The sequence below is a fragment of the Macrotis lagotis genome, chromosome 1 (genome assembly GCF_037893015.1).
Source record: "Macrotis lagotis isolate mMagLag1 chromosome 1, bilby.v1.9.chrom.fasta, whole genome shotgun sequence".
Taxonomy (NCBI): domain Eukaryota; kingdom Metazoa; phylum Chordata; class Mammalia; order Peramelemorphia; family Peramelidae; genus Macrotis; species Macrotis lagotis.
The window spans coordinates 730910759-730917242 of record NC_133658.1 but is presented as its reverse complement, the minus strand read 5'-3'; positions in this window follow the sequence as shown (position 1 = coordinate 730917242).

Below are 6484 nucleotides of genomic sequence, written 5' to 3'. Positions count from 1 at the left end.
TCTTGTCTCCCTCATCAGAACATGAACTTTTTGAGGGCAGATATCCTGTTTTTGTCTTTTTTTTTTGTATCCCCAGAATTTAGCAGTGTCTGGAACATAGTAATGCTAAGAAGTCATACCTGAGGAGGAATGCTCAAGAAGGATAAGGAGGGGTCAGAGCCAAGATTGCCACAAGAGAGGATCATTCCATAGGGGCCAAGATAGCAGAGAGAAGACAGGCACAGTTCTAAAGTCTCCTGATCTCTTCCCCATCTATCACATGAAACAAACCTCTTAAAAGAAATCCGACCCACAAAACCCAGAAAGAAAAGCCAGGAGAAAGAACATCTACCTCAGGATTTGTCTCCCACAGCAGCTTTGGCCAAATTGGGGCGGGTGAGTCTGGGATCAGAGGGAGGATCAGCCCCGGATCAGCCAGATTAACAGCTGAATTGGAACGGGGAGTCGGAGGGCCGGAGAGCCGGACCTGCTGGATCAGCAGTGGGGATGGATGAAAGGGGCTTGGGTCTGTGGGAAAGCAGAGGCACTGGCGTTGGTGCTGTCCCCCTGGAGCTTGGGGACCAGGCTGGGGGAAGAGTCCTGGTGCAGGAGAGCTGCAGACACCATCCCTAGGCTCCTAGGGTTTGGGAAATTCTGAGTCCATGATTCCATTGCACAGAGGCCTCTTCCCAAACAAACAAACGCAAACTACTTCTGCCTCAGGCCCAGGTGTGTGAGTAGAAGAACCAGCCCAGCTGAGGAATGACCTCAGGCCAGGGTAAAGCCCACCATTGATTGAAGGCAAAAGAATTCAATAGCTCCAACTCCTCCCTTCCGGCAAAGGGAGAAGGCCTCTCAACCAAGGTCACAGACACTCCAGAGAGGGCAAACAGCACCTCCTACTGGCCAGCCAGAGAAACTGCACTAAGTAAAGCCTTTAGCAATCCCAAGCCCAGGTGAACCAGCCCCCCCCCCAACTCAAGGTCATAGCATAATGAAGAAGGGTCAGTGAAAAGGTGGATCCATAGAAAAATTCCTGGAAGGGAAAGACCCTAACTCAGAGAGACCTGGAACCTCTGAGGAGAATACAATCTGTTCTCCAGCACAGAAAGACTTCCTTGAAGAAATAAAGAAGTAGCTTAAAAATTTGGGAGAGACAATTAACACCTTGCAACAAGAAAACAAAACCTTAGAAAGTACAATTGGACAAACACAAAAGGAGAATAAATCTCTCAGATCATCAATTGGACAATTACAAAATGAGAATAATTCTCTCAGATCCTCAAATGAGCAAATGCAAAAAAGAAATTAATTCTCTCAAACCTCAATTAGTCAAATGGAAAGCTCTTTCAAAAGTAGAAATGACCAATTGGAAAAGGAGTTGCAAAAGGTTAATGAAGAAAACTCCTCCCCCCCCAAAAAGAATGGAGTCTACAGAAACTAATGACTCCATGAAACAGCAAGAGTCAGTTAAACAAAATCAAAAAATAGAAAAAAATAGAAGCAAATGTAAAATACCCCATCAACAAAACCACTGACCTCGAGAATACATCGAGAAAGGGCAACCTGAAAATTATAAGACTTCCTGAAAACATTGAAGAGAAAAAAAGCCTGGACTTAATATTACAGGATCTAGTGATGGAAAACTGCCCTGATATCATGGAATTGGAGGACAAAGTAGTTACTGAAAGAGTACATCGAGCCCCACCAGAAAAAGATCCTAAAATGAAAACACCAAGGAATGCTGTGGCCAAACTCCAGAACTATCAGATAAAAGAGAAAATCCTGCAAGCAGCCAGAAAGAAACAATTTAAATATCAAGGAGCCACAGTAAGGATTACGCAGGACCTGGCTGCATCAACTTTAAGGGTTCAAAGGGCCTGGAACAAGATATTTCGAAGAGCACAGGATCTTGGAATGCAGCCAAGAATCTACTTTCCTGCAAAGTTGAGCCTTCTCTTCCAGGGAAAAAGATGGACATTTAACGAACTGGAAGAATTCCAAAAATTTCTGATGAAAAGACCAGAGCTAAACAGAAAATTTGCACATCAAACAGGAGGTTCAAGAGATACATGAAAAGGTAAAAAATAAATGGGGGGCAATAAAAGGAAAAAAATGCAATCCAGTAAGTTGAAACTGGCTATATCCCAGCATGGGGGGGAAAAGATTCTCATAAACCTTGAGAAATGTAACTCTAACAGAGAGAATACACCTAGCCAGAAATGATGGACATTCATGACCTATCCATGAGACTACTATCTATTGGGATGTAACTGGCTTAACCCAAACTTGGGAGAAAGAATCTAATAACTCTCAGGAGTTTTGACTCTATTTGATAGAATATACAGAACTAGAAGGGACACTCAGAATTTTCTATGACTTAGATAGAATGATCAAAAAAACCACTATCTCCCTAAAAAAGGGGACAGGAAAGAGATGGGAGGAGGGAGGGGATTGAATGGGGTAAATCTCATTATACTAAGAGGTACAAAAACCTATGGTAATAGTGGGGAAGAAGGGAGCAGAGGAGAAACACCTGAATCTTCTTCTCATCAGACTTGGCTTAAAGTCAACCTACACATACTCAGTTAACTTATGAAACATCTAACCTTTCAAGTATTAAAAGGGGGAAAGGGGAAGGAGGTACAGAGAAAGGGAAGGGGAGTGGGGGGAAATAAGGGGAAATAACAAAAGGAAGGCATGGGGAAAAGGGAAAAAGGGAAAGGGGAAAGAAAGGGGAGGGTGTGATATAGGAGGGCAAACACACTGAAGGGGGTGGTTTTCAGAAACAAAAGACTGGGGAATGCGGATAAAAGGGGGAGAAAGGGAGGAAAATACAAACAGAGGGAAGATAGCACTGAGGGCAATAAAGAATTAGTAATCATAACCTTGAATGTGAATGGAATGAACTCTCCCTTAAAATGTAAGCAAATAGCAGAGTGGATTAAAAACCAGAATCCTACAATATGCCGCTTACAAGAAACTCATTTGAAGCAGAGAGATACATATAGAGTAAAGGTAAAAGGTTGGAACAAAATATATTTTGCTTCAGCTGAAGTAAAAAACAAGCAGGGATAGCAATCCTTATCTCAGACAAAGCAGCAGCAAAAAGAGATAGCATTAAAAGAAATAAGGAAGGAAACTTTATCCTCCTGAAAGGCACCATAGACAATAAAGTCATTTCAATATTGAATATATATGTACCCAGTGGGAAGGCACCCACATTCTTAGAGGAGAAACTGAAAGAACTACAGTTAGACATAGACAGCAAAACTCTACTAGTGGGAGACTTCAACCTCCTGCTGTCAGATCTAGATAAATCAAATCATAAAACAAGAAAGAAATTAGGGAGATAAATAGATTGTTAGAAAAATTAGATATGGTAGACTTACGGAGGAAACTGAATGGGGATAGAAAGGAATATACCTTTTTCTCTGCAGTACATGGAACTTATACAAAAAATTGACCATGTACTAGAACATAAAAACCTAATGATCAACTGCAGAAAGGCAGAAATAGTGAATACATCTTTCTCAGATCACAATGCAATAAAAGTCATATGCAATACTGGGCCAAGGAGATATAGACCCAGAACAAATTGGAAACTGAATAACCTCATTTTAAAAAATGAGTGGACCAAAAAACAAATTATAGAAAGAATTAACCATTTTATCCTTGATAATGATAATAATGAAACAACATACCAAAACCTATGGGATTCATTCAAAGTGACTCTCAGGGGATGTATTATACCTTTAAATGCTTATATGAATAAATTGGAGAAAGAGGAAATCAATGAACTAAACATGCAACTTAAAAAAATTAGAGAAAGAACAAATCAAAAATCCCCAATTAAATACCAAATTAGAAATTCTAAAAATTAAAGGAGAAATTAATAAAATAGAAAGCAAAAAAACTATTTAATTAATAAATAAAACCAAAAGTTGGTATTATGAAAAAAACCAATAAAATTGATAAACCACTGGTCAATTTGATTAAAAAAAGAAAGAAGAAAACCAAATTGCTAGTATCATAAATGAAAAAGGTGAACTCACCACCAATGAGAAAGAAATTAAAGTAATAATTTGAAATTATTTTGCCCAACTCTATGCCAATAAATTTAATAATCTAAGTGAAATGGATGAATATTTACAAAAATATAAGTTGCCCAGGTTAAATGAAGAAGAGATTAAATACCTAAACAACCCTATCTCAGAAAAAGAAATTCAACAAGCCATTACTGTACTCCCTAAAAAAAATCTCCAGGGCCTGATGGATTCACAAGTGAATTCTACCAAACATTTAAGGAACAATTGGTTCCAATCCTATATAAAATCTTTGGAAAAATAGGGAAAGAGGGAACTCTGCCTAACTCTTTCTATGAAACCAATATGATACTGATACCTAAACCAGGAAGAGTTAAAACAGAGAAAGAAAATTATAGACCTATTTCCCTGATGAATATAGATGCAAAAATCCTAAATAAAATCTTAGCAAAACGATTACAACAAGTCATCGCTAGGATAATACATTATGATCAAGTAGGATTTTTTCCAGGAATGCAGGGTTGGTTCAATATTAGGAAAACTGTTAGTAGACTCAATCATATCAACAACAAACCTATCAGAAATCATATGATCATATCAATAGATGCTGAAAAAGCTTTTGACAAAATACAGCATCCATTCCTATTAAAAACACTAGAGAGTGTAGGAATAAATGGACTGTTCCTTAGAATAATTAGCTGTATCTATCTGAAACCATCAAAAAGCATTATATTCAATGCGGAGAGGCTAGAGGCATTCCAAATAAGATCAGGGGTGAAACAAGGATGCCCATTATCACCACTACTATTCAATATTGTATTAGAAATGTTAGCATCGGCAATTAGAGAAGAAAAAGAAATTAAAGGAATTAGAATTGGGAAGGAAGAGACAAAACTCCCACTCTTTGCAGATGACATGATGGTCTACCTAGAGAATCCCAAGAAATCATCTAAAAAACTACTGGAAACAATTAGCAATTTTAGCAAAGTTGCACGTTATAAAATAAACCCTCATAAATCCTCAACTTTTCTATATATTTCTAGCAAGAAACAGCAGGAAGAGCTAGAAAGAGAAATCCCATTCAAAGTACCCTCAGACAATATAAAATATTTGGGAGTCTATTTGCCAAGACAGACTCAGAATCTTTTTGAAAACAATTATAAAACACTTCTCACACAAATTAAATTAGATTTAAATAACTGGGCAAATATCAACTGCTCATGGATAGGTAGAGCTAATATAATAAAAATGACAATTCAACCAAAACTAAACTATCTGTTTAGTGCCCTACCAATCAAAATTCCAAAAAATTACTTTAACGAGTTAGAAAAAATTGTAAGTAAATTCATATGGAGAAGTGAAAAGTCAAGAATTGCCAGGAGCATAATGAAAAAAAGTGCAAAAGAAGGTGGCTTAGCCCTACCTGATCTAAAATTGTTTTATAAAGCATCAGTCATCAAAACTGTTTGATATTGGCTAAGAAATAGAGTGGTGGACCAGTGGAATAGACTAGGTGTAAAAGCAGGAGATGATTATAGTAATCTGCTGTTTGATAAACCGAAAGAGTCCAGCCATTGGGATAAAAACTCCCTCTTTGATAAAAATTGCTGGGATAATTGGAAGTTAGTATGGAAGAAACTTAGATTAGACCAACACCTCACACCCTTTACTAAGATAAGATCCAAATGGTTACAGGACATAGACATAAAAAACAATACTATAAGCAAATTAGAAGATCAAGGACTAGTCTACCTGTCAGATCTATGGAAAGAGTAACAGTTTATGACTAAGGAAGAGTTGGAGAACATTACCAAAAACTAATTAGATGATTTCAATTACATTAAATTAAAAAGCTTTTGCACAGATAGAACCAATGTAACCAAGATCAAAAGAAATGTAATAAATTGGGAAACAATCTTTACAACTAATGATTCTGACAAAGGACTCATTTCTAAAATATACATAGAACTGAGTCACATTTTTAAAACAAAAATCCATTCCCCAATTGGCAAATGGTCAAAGGATATGCAAAGGCAATTTACAGATGAGGAGATCAAAGTAATCCATAGCCATATGAAAAAATGCTCTAAATCATTAATTATTAGAGAAATGCAAATTAAAGCTTCTCTGAGGTACCACCTCACACCTCTCATATTGGCCAGTATGACCAGGAAGGATAATGATCATTGTTGGAAGGGTTGTGGGAAATCTGGGACACTATTACACTGTTGGTGGAACTGTGAACTCATCCAACCCTTCTGGAGAGCTATTTGTAACTATGCCCAAAGGGCAACAAAAATGTGCATACACTTTGACCCAGCAATACCACTACTGGGTCTATACCCTGAAGAGATGAGGGAAAAGGGTAAAAACATTACTTGTACAAAAATATTTATATCAGCCCCGTTTGTGGTGGCAAAGAATTGGAAATCCAGTAAATGTCCTTCAATTGGGGAATG